Source organism: Diceros bicornis, chromosome 10 (assembly GCF_020826845.1).
Source record: "Diceros bicornis minor isolate mBicDic1 chromosome 10, mDicBic1.mat.cur, whole genome shotgun sequence".
Lineage (NCBI taxonomy): Eukaryota > Metazoa > Chordata > Mammalia > Perissodactyla > Rhinocerotidae > Diceros > Diceros bicornis.
The window spans coordinates 16,349,597-16,364,082 of NC_080749.1; the positions used below are offsets into that span (position 1 = coordinate 16,349,597).

A 14,486-nucleotide genomic window follows, 5' to 3' on the forward strand; every position below is an offset into this window, starting at 1 on the left:
CCAATGATTTGTAAAGCCTTACAAGAAAATAAAAAAGTGCAATCAGCGGATACTTTGGAGCGATTATCAGAGTGTTGTTAATTATTCAGGCAGAATTTTCCAACTTGAAACACTGGCAGCAGCTCTAAGGTAAGTAAGATTTTAAAATGTTTTGTTAATTGGAAGATATAATTTTCCAACTTACATACGACCCACTGCATTGTTCACAGTTATTTTAGGAGTTCACAGCTAAGTGAAGTTTAGACAAAATGTAAATAAGTCACAGACATTTTAAGGCAGGAAAATAAATTATTTTAAATTATAGTTTAAAAAAAGGCACATTTTTCAAACTTAAGATTAATAAGTGGTTACAGATATTTCAAAACAAAAACCTTCAATCCTTTACTCATGCTCGCAATACCCAGGAGAAAAAACACAATTTCACTTCTCTGCTCTTTTCTCTTAAATTACCATTTTTAACATAGCCTTTACAAGGTTTCAATATTAGAACATAAAATATCAGTACAATATTAGCCAATAATTTTAACACATTTCTCCGTCTAGCTGGGTGTTTTGTTATTTCTTTTTTGGTGCATAATACAGGCATATCTATTTCAAGATGAGTTATAAAAGAACACGGATTATGATGGTAAGCATTGCTATTATAAGCGACAAGCCAGACATTTGCAGGAGCGGGGAGGAGATTCTTCACAAACTGTGGAACAGAAAATACTAGATTTTTTTCCTGCAAATAAAGGAAAGAATAGGCTACTTATTAGGTGAGGTAGGAATAGCAAGACACTTGGTGGTAGAGAGGACAACAAGGAATATACCATACACCAAATCATCCACCATAGAATAAGTGGGCCCCAAGACTTGTGTGAATACTGGCTGTGCAGAATTCATGAGGTCCAATTCATTTGGTTCCTTTTCGCTTTTCTGAGTGTCTTCCCTATCTTTTTTCCTACACTGTTTTGCTTTACTCTCTCTGTCTCAGAAATCTCTGGGGATCCATAAACAAAAGGATGTTTCAAGGTTCAGAATAGGGACACACAATTTTGTTGAAAGTTGTGGTGAAAGGAACAATTCCATCTGTTTTAAGCAGTGGAAAAGTCAGCAATATGAATTTTGTCTATTTCCTAACACAGGCAGTGAAATCAAACTAAGACTGTAAACTTTTCTTAGAAGTTCCAGTCTTTGAGGGAAGAATCCTCATCTGTTCCAATACCTTCAACACTGAACATGTCTATATGGATGAAGAGTCCAGGATATGAGCGTATAATAAAACAGAGAAAGAGATGAGTAAAACGCACAATATCCCTTAGATCCTTAAAATGACAAAACAAACCACCTTTTTATGACATAGCAAAACATCTATACCAAAACCGAGTTAAAACAAAGAGATTTATTCAGACTTCTTGTTTGGTCAGGTTCACAAAGTGGTATTTAATTTCATGAAAAGAAGGTTGAATTCATGTTCAGACGACAGTCCTGATTTTGTTATCAACATGCTGAGTTCCTTTGAGCAATTATATGCTCTTTTTATCTTCTTTTATTTTTTTCATTATTAAATAAGATTTGTAAATAGTTAAGATCATGTACATATAGTACATTTTTAAAAGCCCTTTTCCTTGCCAGTAAAGTTTTGATTACAATAAATGGAAGGAAAACACTTTCTAATGAGAGCACTTTCCATGACTGATCTATTGCATGGCATAATTTTTTTTTCCTACATGGTAGAATTTAAAAACTGCTATATATCTGTGTACCTTGGAGTGTGGAAGGAGGGGACATAGAGAGAATTGGTTATATTCATCTTAATTCTTTGCTCTTTCTTGGCCTAGAATAGATCAACTTTAGCTGCATGAGTGCTAGAAGAGAGCTAGAATCAATTTAGAACCAGGTGTTGCAATTTTATTTTGGATGTAATAAACTAAAAAAAGTGTGAAAGGAAGGGTGAAGAACAGAATGGAAGGCAAGATAAGGGAAAGGAAGCTGATGCTGCAAAGAGCCATGTCACCCTAAATTCTTAAGGAAAATCAATTGTCAATGCTTCTGATTTTGTTCTCTTGGAGAGAATTCATTTCATGATAGAATATGAGTTTGACATAGGATGGTAGCTTTAAACAATATTCGTCTTGCCTGAATCTGAAACTTACTTTGTAGAAATTTACAGTCAGTGATGATTTAGTTGTAACATATGTACATCTAAGCTTTAATGAAGCTTGCCCTCTTTCAAGCAGTATATACATACAGTTACATATGTTGGCTAAGGGCCTCAGGCAAATTGCTTCTATTTCTCATTGTATCATCCTTCGATTTCTTCTCATGAATTGATTGTCCTACATGCGGAATGGCAGAATGAGTTTTCTCATATATTGACTACATCATATGAGAAATAACATTATTTTTTCTGTCAGAGAACTATTTTTTTGTCCATATCTTCATCTTCTTTCATTAAGAATATTATAAATATAATCTGCAAACTTCTGATTCATGGTTTGTTTACAATATAATTTTTGGCCAAATTACTTTTCTTCTGAGTTATAACTAGGAAAGTGTTTGATATGGTCGAGATTGTTTATGCCTCTACCCAGACCCTATCTTATAGTTCCTAAGCCTATACCACATAATACATAGAAAATTAGGCTTATCAACCAAATTCTCAAATTTTATTACTCTCCATCATTTGTGTTCATATACTTGCATTCATAGATATTGCCCATTAAAATCTTTTAGAATAATTGCCTGTATTAATGACCTGAACCTTATAGGGATGTGGGAGTGTCATCGTGGAAAGGGTACAGGTGATATGTTGATAAAACTAAACTGAGTTGAGCTCAGGTCCAATGGCTTTAGACAAGTCACTTCCCTTCCCTATGCCTAAGTTTGCTTATGTTTGGTGTGGAGGATGATAATAATAGTGCCTACCTAGTAGATTATGGCAAGGATTAAGTGAGATAATACACATAAATTGTTTAGCAAAGTGTTTGGTTCTTGGTAGTTGTTAATATAACTAACCCAGTTCTGGCCAATGCTATGGGACTTGACCTTTTCATCTTCCATTCCTCTCATAGAAGCTGAGCTCCCAAATTTGGCCAACCCTAGGCAACTCTGCACTGATGATTCCTAAGCCTTTATATAATAACAGTCAAGTTTTCCTGTTTGGCTTAGTATAAAGGAAGGAAAATTCAGTTGCACTAAAAATGTTCTACTTTTCACAGTGGGTAGGTCTTTCAATTAACTTTGAATGAAAAGATGTATATATGTATATATTTGTGTTTTTTTTGGTGTGTACTTGATCTTTCCACACATAGTTATGTGTGTTTGTGCATTTGAGTGTAATTTGTATGTCTCTGTATGTGTAAGTTCTCTCTTCTGCTTCCACAGATATATCTTCCTTCTGGTACCATAAAACAAAAAAATCTTACTTTGATACACCTTTCTGGATTATGGAACTTTGAGATAGAAATTAGGTCTTTTTTTTTCCAAGACATTATTTTTTTAAAGTTTTCTTTATACTCAAAAAGCTGCTCTGACAATAAATTCAATGTTTTTTTCTTGATCAGAATTTGGATCTCTGAATTTAGGAGGATATTTCACAATAAAGCTGATTTTTTTTTAATCCTTCCTCTACTTTTCTCACTTCTCCCCTTGTCCTCCTCTTTATAATAGAACAGGCTTCACATAACAGGGTCCATTTCTGTCTACTAAAGGCACTCTTCCTTGTCCTGAAGGGAATTAAACCCTATTTTGCTCTTTGGTTTCTCTTGAATAGAAGCCAGAGATTGTCTCCTTAGTGTGATACAAAAAAATGTATAATAACTATCATTAGAGCAATGAAGAAAAGCAGAAGCCAGTTCTTTAAATCAAGTTATTTATATTGTCATAGGAAGCCACGAGATGAAAAGCTTATCAGAACACAGGTCGAAATACTGAACAGCATGGATATTAATGAGACGGCTATAAAACTCAAAAATGGACTGTTAGTATTATCCACACAAAATTAACCTCACGATAAACATCATAGCACATGAAAACATCAGAAGAGAACCAACAGAAAAAGACCTCAGGGATCTCTCACAGAGAGAAATTGTGCAATAAAACGGGAGGATGCGCCAATCTTCTAATCATCTCTGCTGTCAAAGTCTTACTACATTAATTCTTATCCATTTGCCAATTTCCATTCGGGATCATTTCAAACAGAGTGGATGAGGAAGTAGAAAGAGAAGGAGGTTTGGTGATCTTTATTTTCAGGTCCCGGGAATGGCTATATCATCATAGAGCTAGAATAACACTTGATCCATTCTCTTGCCTTTAGAGAGGGTCATGCCTAAATCACCCACAGTCAAAAGGAAGTTTAGCATATTGTATAAACAGATCAGTAATGGGAGAATCTACCTCATTCTTTACGTGTATATAACTGTTATGTAAATCCCTTATATAGCAGGTCTGCTTTAGATATTACAATGGATATTATATTACCTATGTATAATGGATATCTATAATGGATATTATGTTATATGGATATAAAGAATATCATAATAGACACTATAATGGAAAATATTCTACATGCTGGCTTAAAGAATATGGGAGTATTTCTAGATAAAAATAGAACAAAGTATGTGTGCCTTAAAAAAGCAACTGATGACAATCTTCACAATGATCTTATATTTCTGCATATTTATCATATTTCTCTAGTAAAATTCAGCATGGGAATGTTGTGAGTATAATATCGAAGCATGCAATAATACATGGGATATATATCAAGGATTGCAACAGATTTATAATATAAGAATGGAAGCTAATTATATACAAACTTTGAATCTGCATTTCATCTTAGTAGGGCATCATTCACTTTCCATAACGCATGGTGGCGAACACTTTTTTCCTAACTACAGAATCTTTAGCTGGACTCTAGAAGTCAGTTAATCAACTGGAAAATGTGGCTATATAAACACGGAAATTTTAATCTTAGCTTACTTTGTTGTTTCAATTAAATAGCAATAATAATTATAGTGCTAACAATGGACAAGTATTAGCAGAACTATTTTACAGTTTAATAAACTGAGACATTGCAAGGTAAAGCATACCAAAGTAAAGTGTATACCATAGATGAATAAAAAACCTAGCTCTTTGAGAGAACACAATCATGAGCTGATCTCAACAAAATTTAGTATCTTTGCCATATAAGCAATTATATCCCCAAAGCAAAAGGAAATTGGAATTCTTAGCCAGAATAGCATCAAGAATTTAAGGTTTTCAAAGTCTCTTTTATTTTTTTACTAAGTTCTAATTCCAAGCCTTTTCTTGAATTTACATCATATCATTCCAATGACTTTATCCCTAGAATTTTTTAAGTACAAAGTAAAGTAAAGATACAAGTCTAAAAATGTACCTTTCTGTGAAGTTTTCACCTCTTAGTAGATATCTGACAAGTGGCACATTACCTAGCACTTCTGATTACAATATCTGCCCTGTTGTACCCCTGGGAATGTGAGAAAAAAGTAAAATAATGTATACAAAGTGTCTTGTAAACTGCATGTTATGTAGATAACTTTTTTAAGAGTATCCTTATACATTAAGACATATATATGTACATATATATATATATATATATATATAATTTTTTACAATTTTATTTCTCAAAGATGTGGTATGTTCTGTTCAACATGTATTCATTTGGTATGATATATTTCACATGTGATGGATTAGGAGGGAAATGATGTGAGTATAGACATCATGGTGGTTCTTGCACAGCTTTTTCCAAGACATTAATGTTTGGAAGTAGTTGGGGACACACTTTCTCACAATTAAAGCCTTAGCACCATATTAAGACCACAAAAAAAAAGCTGAAAATCAGCAGAAGCACCTTGCTTTAGGGCAAGTTATGGCTGCTTTAGTATCTTCCAAAATCATTGGGTCCCTCCAATGTTAGGCTGTTTAGTGACAACTGAGAGTTTTGATTGTAAAGCCTGCAAAGACATGGACTAGAGTAAAACAGCAGAATAATGAAGAAGGCTACACCTAGATCAGGTTTATAATTTTGATAAAAATGATATGATAAAAGTAGCTGAAAGAGAATGCCCTGAAGGAGGAAGCGCAAATGCCCATTTCCAGGTAGAAAAAAACTAATTATAGATGAAAATGTTATTTAAGATTTAACCTTACTGGTATTTTAATAGAAGTATTATTGTTTGAATTGTGGTTTTGTTTAAAAAGTTAGTTTTGAGTTTCTTCCTCAGTCTCATTTCTCCTAGATACCTTGTAATTTTCAGAGTGTGATTTTGCATAATACTCGTTTCTCAGGAATATACATATGATGTTATAAGAGAAAAGCCTTACTTCTAGCATAGTTTCTCATCATCACTGACGTCCCTTAACTCTTCTTTGTTTTGCCTACATGCTACATAGCCTGATATGATTCCTAAAATAATTTTTCTATATACAAGGAAAGGGGAAGAAGATAGAAGAGAATCCTGAAATAACATAGTCACTGATGTTCTCCTTTAACTTGGGGAGTTAACACCATATCTTAGAATCTTTAGTTTAACCTTTCAGAGAAATGTTAAATTAGTAACATAGTTAATATTCTCTTCTATCATGGATTTTAGAAAAAAATAAATCACGAAAACAGGAAAAAAAGAATGATTTAAATATAGATAAACCCTTACTTTTATGACCCAATATATGATCATCCAAACCTAAAAAACAGAGCAAATTGAGAAGTATTTCTCATGAAAAGCATTCAGTAGCATAACTTTAAATATAGAGTATACTTGTATGTTTTAAATGGGTCAGTAATCAATCAATATCATTCTTATGAAACCAGTCATATCTGAGACCTGTATTAACAGAGGAAAAGAGCTAAAATAGTATAAATATGTAAGTCATATAAGTAATTTTACAGATTTCTCTACTATATCTACATAAATCTGTCAATTTAAAAGAATCATCAAAGAGAATATTATAACATATGCATTATATACACATTTGTTATAAATTTAGAATGTTTTTCCTGTGACACTTTCTCAATTCATCAAATTTGAGTTTATATAATTTTAAATAGTACTAAGAAATTCACGCTGACATTTAAGATGCATTATCTCTAATTTGTAAAAGAACAAAGTCTAATTTGTTCAAGAAAAATATGAAAAGCAATGATCACCTTCTCCCCTTCTATGACCTAGATTAAATGCCACTGTCTTTTCTCTTCTGAATCATTTCTTATGTATTACAGTGTGGATACATTTTCCATCCACTGGAAATGAGGAAGATTAACAGAAACGAGAGAAATTGGAAACTTAAAATTTAAGTTTTGACCCTCATTACAATGGCAAAGCAATAATAATCCCTCTTTGAGGCAAGTACTAACTCTCTCTCTTGTCCACATCAGACAGTATATGTGTTAATTATTTAAGAAATTGAGAGTGAAATAGATATATATTTGGCATGAACACATGGAGGATTTAATAAGGTTAGAGAAGTTTTGGAATATATGTGTCTTTAGTCTTGGGAAACAAAATAAACTTACCATGGATAATCTGACCCGCTCAAAAGTCAATGAATCCACAGAATAAATGAAGAGGGTAAAGACTTCCCATAAAGTGAACATTTTGATTAGAATTTGAAATTTTATGAAATAGTCCGGGCTGAGAATTTTATCTCTCATATGGAATATCTAGGACCTTACTCATGATATCTATAATCATTATTTTACAACAAAGCATTAATGTTACGTTCTAGAGGTTATTGCAAACTGCTTAGTGAGAAAAACAAAGGTCATAAAAATTTGGTTATAGAGAAGTCTCTACTGATTCTGGTCAGCATTTTTGATAATTTGCCAATAATAATTCTCATGCAATGGGCTAGGTAGGCAGACAGTATTGGGTAATGGAAAGAGCAGAGCTTTTTGATCTAAAAATAAATAAATGAAACTTGAGTTCAAATCCTAACTGTGCTCCGCTCATGATCTTGGAGGTAAGACACATGACATATTTTAGTCAGAATTTCCTTGTGTAAAAATGAGGACAATGAGGGGCTGGCCCGGTGGCGCAAGCGGTTAAGTGCGCGCGCTCCGCTGCGGCGGCCCGGGGTTCGCTAGTTCGGATCCCGGGCGCGCACCGACGCACTGCTTGGTAAGCCATGCTGTGGCGGCGTCCCATATAAAGTGGAGGAAGATAGGCACAGATGTTAGCCCAGGGCCGTCTTCCTCAGCGAAAAAAAGAGGAGGATTGGCGGATGTTAGCTCAGGGCTGATCTCCTCACAAAAAAAAAAAAAAAAAAAAAAAAAAAAAAAAAAAATGAGGACAATGATATTTATCTTGCATGGTTTCTGTAAGGATTAAAGATGGTATCTATACATCCTTAGCATGATGCCCCTTATACAAGAAACACTCAATAAATGGTAGTTATTATTAGATCTTATTATTTTAACATGATAAACTCAATAATCAAATATAAAAGAGAAACAGCATGAGAATCAATCATTATTTAGCATTATCCAGAAAAACTGTAAGAGAAATGAGAATCTTACCTCACATTTTTCTAAGTGGGAAAGTAAACTGCAGAGAAATGGACTCATCCAAAAGGCTGAATTTAAATACATTATAAACTCTCAAATCATTTATTTCTCTTTTTCCCACATCTTGGCTTAATTCACTCCTGATGACTAATTTAGGGCTGATTGATTTCTTTGCTTACTCATTCACGTAACCAATATTTCATTCATTCATTCAACCAATATTTACTGAACACAAATAATGCTCTAGTCACCGTGTTAAAGCACAACAATACATAAGGAGTTCTTACAGACAAGGAGTTCACAGTTTAACAGAAGAGACAGCAAAGGAAATACTGTAATCGAGTGTGGTTACATGTTACAACAGAGGTGTGCATGGAATTATGTGAAAATACATCTTGAAGAATTAATAGAATTTTTCCATTTGGAAAAGGAAAATAAAGGAACTGTAAGATTGTGTAAAAAGACACAGACGAATGATTGAGAAGCTGATATTTCCCATAATAAAGCAGTTTTCCAAATTTCCTAGAGCACTGAATCTCTCTTTAGGGGATAGATGGAGTCAGATGAAGAAGAGATAAGTAGGAGAGAGAAGGAGAAAAGAGATGACGACTTTTGTGTGCCCTGCTAGAGAATGTGACTTTTCAATCAATTGAAGAAAAATTAATCAAAGCATTTTAGCCAGGAAAGCCACATTTTCAAATATGAATATCATGCAGTTTACCTAGTGGCAGAGTGAAAAAGCAACTAAAAGAGAGAGAAGAGAGCAATAAACTAAGAAAAAGAAGTGTAGGTAGAGAGCAGGGTGGCAGATTAGAATTGACTCATTCGGAGATTCAGATATGATGTTTGCCTGGTATGGGGCTTGAAGAAGGAAATCGTGGGCTCTTGGATAACCCCATTGGTTCAAAGATCAAGGCAAGATATTATGGTCCCAGGAGCATGATGCCATTGACAATTTTAAACAACATCCATATTGTTTGTCGACAGGAATGTGTATGTGTGAACAAAAGTGATGATGCTATCTTGACTGTTGGAGATGAGTAGCTGGCTAATTTCACTCTGTGTGAATGTATCAGTTAATTATATCCTGCCATTTAACAGAATAATTATACAGAAACGAGCTGGTGAACTGCTCACTTCCATAAGATAACCAAGTTGTAGGACTCTGACATGAACAACATTGATTGAATGATGAAAACATCTAGATAAAAATGAATAATGCTCTCCAGTTAGAATGGCTTAGTAGGAGAACTGTAATAGTAACCAGGTTCATCTGGTTTCTGAACATCATTCATTTATTCATTCAACATATATTTGTGGAATTAATCATTGCAAAAGCTAGTTGTTATTAGGAATACACAAATAAATTGTTTAATATATGGAATGCATAAAATAAAGATTTTAACATTTCTATTTTCTTAAAATGCTGAAATATTCCATAAGCCATTCTATAAATTATTTCTGTAAATACTCACTTCTAGACTATGCATTTGCCTTCAGAAACATTGGTCCAAATTCTAGTGGAAGTCGGAAATTCCCTACATAGCACATAAAAACATCCTCACAAAAATTAGGGTAAAGTGGAAAAGTGACGATATGATTGATATGGTTCAAGATATATGGAGAACCTTTGGACAGAAGGCTGTAGCTGTAGGAGGAGGCATGGATTTGGGATTGTAATAGGATATAGATGGACTGATGAGGAGGGTGAAAGAAAGCTTCAGGAAGATAAGACTTGATGGATGACCACAAATTCATTAGGATTTCAAGGAAGATGAATTCAGGGAATGGGAACGAAGTCATAGGGTCATGATAGATAATGTTGCCTTCTGGAAACCAATGTAGTTTGTTGAACAGTTACTGACTCCCTGAGTTAGACCTTTATCAAGTGTGGCTTGAATAAGCTGGACATGAAAGAGTAGAAAATGGGAAAAGGTAATTCCTTGGCACTGAACAAACCTCCTCAGCTTGATATTGCATCTGTTCCTGGATACAGCAAACAAACAAACAAAAAATCTTTTATTTTTAATACTAGTACATCTGTCTGGATTGCTTCATACCAGGGTCTAGCCACTTAGATGCATATTTATTTATTTATCAAATAAACATCTATAAGTGTAGGCTATCTCCCACATAATCTTCAGTCTTGCACTACTAAAAGGCTAGTCGGGAAGTTTTCATAAGTTTCCTCTATGTGCGCTAGGCATTGTGGAGATACACTTAACAAATCTAAAAATTGATTACAGATTTCAAGATGCTTGTAATCTTTTTATCTCCCGACTCCATTAGCTCAGCTTCTTGCACATAAAAGCAACATGGTAAATGTGTATTGTACTAAACTACACATAATGAGCAGAAAATAAGAATAACATAAAAAACAACTCTTCAAAGTGATAAATGTTCAAATGGATATAGATGTATATAGTACAGGTATAAAGATGAATATAGACTCCTGGGATTATATTCCTAGAATCTTAAGGATTCCCTGTAATGTTAAAGAGAAAGACTGGAGAAAGACAATTAGGCATCTGGAAGGAGAATAGGATGAGTAGGAAAGGATAAGGGGGTCATGACCCCATACAGACCACTGTAACTCCAGGCCACTGAGGTACAATTGTAGTTGCAATGCTCCTCAGATTTTCTATTACAGTAAAATATTCTGTCACCACTGATTCACTTGTACTTTCAATATCTTGGAATTAGGTTTGGGTTTCAGAAAATGTGGCCACAAAGAGGTCCTCAGAGGCCCATTTCTTCTGAGGTTTCCTAATGAAAGTTTAGCAGAAAGGGGATTCCAAATTGCCAGAGGCTGCTTTCTTCAAGGACGGTCTTCCTTCCAGCTACTCAGGCATTTGCTGCAGCCTGTCTCCAGCTCCTGACTTCATCACAGAATTTCCTGGACGTAAACCCATCTGTGTAGGTGAAGAAACGACTCACAGTCTGTCAGGTACTAGATACACTGCACAGAATAGCAATAAAGTAGTGATGCCAAAATCACCAAATCATCTCTTAGCCTCATTTAAATAATAGTCACTTTATTTATTATTCCTCACTGTCTAATTGCTGATTTAGGGAAAAAAAATTCAATTACCATTATTTTCTTTTTTAGAGTGGGGAGTCTACTTGTCGCTGAAAACAAGGTTTAATCTTAAGAAAAAAAATATGCCTTAACATTATAAGTAATGTAAAAAAACACTTAAAAACACTTTATCCTTAAACCATTCTGAGCCATATAGGTTTCCAAGCATAAATATTTCAGGAATGATCATGCAGCTTAAAGCAATAGATCATTTTACAAATATAAAATCAAAAAAGAAAAAATCCTCAGTTTGGTTTTGTAAAGGATACTCTGCAGAACTTCTGAATACTTAACTCTGAAAACCAAGGAGTTTGGATAAAGTAATTTAATACTTAGTATAGTCAGCATATCAAAACTAATGAAAACTAACATATTAATACTCCTCTTCCTTCAAGTACCAAAGTAAATTCTATGGACCCGACTACATTATTTTATCTGCTTTCATAATGAGTGCCTATTAAATAACTTTATGGATGCTAAATTACATATTACATATATATACTGACAATTTTAAATATTACTTTAATTAATACTTAAACATTAATTTTAAAAATACTACTATTAATAATAATAACTATGATTATGGTTACAATTTATTAAACACTAAGTGCAAATGTTTACGCTCTATCAAGCACTATGCTGACATGTTTATATAAATTATCCCATGATATTATTTCCAATTTATTTACAAGGAAACTGAAGTTTAGAAAAACTAAACAACATGTTAGTAAACCTTGGAGCTGAGATTTGAAGCCAGGCCTACCTGACTCCTAAGCCAGTACATTTACTCTACTATCCTGCCTCTAAAAGACCTGATTATCCCTTTCTAACAGGGGAAAATGAGTCTTGTGCCAGTTCTTACATTCCTCTTATGAACTAAAAATTAGCCAGACCAAAACACAAATCTGATGCCAAGATAAGCCAGTTGGCTTCTCTGACTCAAGCCTACAGACAGAATCTGTAACTCTTCTCTACTTTTTCCCCCAAAGTGTGACACTCCTCTGGAGCCAGTGGGTATGCAAGTGAGAATTACTGTCTACACATCCATCTGTGTAAGTAGTGAGTAGTGCTTCAAGGAAAGATGCCTAATAAGGTTCCTCTCCCTGAGAAACTTATTTTTCAGTGAATAAAAAGAACAATCAATCCCTTTTCCCAAAGGGAGATATGACCGAGACAGAAAATGACACTGAAGTTTTTTTTTCCTCTTTTGTCTCATTTTAGCGCCTTAAATATTTTCCTGATTAAATCACACATATAGCTCAAAAAGGAATTGAAGAAAACTAGGTGAAAAAGAAGAGACAAAACCAGGAGTTAAGAAAGAGCAAATAAGAACTGCCTCAGGAAGACACCAAGAACTTTCTGGCTATTAGGGACAAAGGAGAAAGGTCTGGGCACGAGAAACTAAATGAGGTCAAGGCATTGGAGTTAGGAATAAACAGTGGAGTGAGGAAAAATATTAAGTATTATATTTTCTGTATTATTTGGCTTGTTAAAATAAAGTGACAAATTGCTTCTATATATTAAAATATCTAAATAAAATTAATGCAATATATATAAAAAATAATGAACTATAATCACAAAATTGTAAAGTGCTGGGCACTTTAGATGTTGTATTTCATTTAACCTAAAAAGTAACCTTAAAATCTAGGCTGTGTTTGTAATGCTCATTTTATATTTGAGGACACTTAGCCTTACAAGAGGTTAAGTACCTTGCTAAAGGACACACAGCTAGCAAATGACAAAACTGGAATTTGAAGCCAGGCAGTTTGATTCCACGGACTAAATACTTATCCTTCACATTCAGTAGTCACAACAAGTAACGTTATTTTAATTTCTACTGTTCCTGCTAAGGCTCAGTTATAAGTCTAGACAATTCAAAGCACTGTCATAGCAATATGCTAGCTGGGTTCTTAATAAGAAAAATAACTAATAACTCTCAGGAGTACAATGTTACACCAATATCCAGTTAGTTAACCACTAGATGGTAGGGGCCTCTGTGCCCAATACTATGTACTCACAATATAGTTTCACAGAAAGTATGAGTGAATCCAATTCCAAGTTGGAAAAATCTGACAGTCAGGTTTTCTGAGCATGGGAGCTATTTCCTGCTGGACGTGAATCCAGGAAGGAAAATTGATAGGAGTGATATACATATAACCAATTGTTTCAGCAATGGAGATAAATGTTCCCTCAAGTTGCATAAACAACTGAAAAAGAGCATAGAGCTTACATGTGACAACACGGATGTACCTTAAAGACATTATGCTAAGTGAAATAAACCAGTCACAGGAGGACAAGCACTGCATGATTTCACTTATATGAGACATCTACAATAGTTGAACTCATAGAAGCAGAGAGTAGAATGGTGGTTGCCAGAGGCTGGGAGGAGTGGGGAATGAGGAGTTGCTATTCAGTAGGTATGAAGTTTCAGTCATGCAAGATGAATTAGTTCTAGAGATCTGCTGTACAACACTGTACCTATAGTTAATGATACAGTATTGTGTGCTTAAAATTTATTAAGAGGATAGATCTCATGTTAAGTGTTCTTAACACAATAAAAAATTGCTTTTATAAATCTAGCATAACTTTGATATGACAAATATATCCCCCAAAAAGAAAATTATAAACCAATACCATTTATGGGGGGAAAAAAAGGGCATAGGGCTTGAGTAATTGCTAAGCAGACATCCATAAACCAAACTATATGTGTCACTATTCCCAGTTGTAACACTGAGTTCTGTTTGGGATACAACAAGTACAAAAAATTACACATCCCTCAGTATTATTTAGTGGTGGTATCCTTGAGGAACTCATAAAACTGACAGTTGCCCGGGTTAACTATACACAAAGAACTTCTTCTGTTGTGTTTTTAATCAGAATGTTGTCATGTGAGGCATAAGAAAA

The 14,486-nt window shown here is 34.1% G+C and overlaps 1 protein-coding gene across 4 annotated transcripts in view; it reads right to left on the reverse strand.

The window, feature by feature from the left end:
- Window positions 1-14,486, reverse strand: part of DPP10 (dipeptidyl peptidase like 10) — an 802,065-nt gene that overhangs the window by 27,083 nt on the left and 760,496 nt on the right. The window lies entirely within an intron of this gene.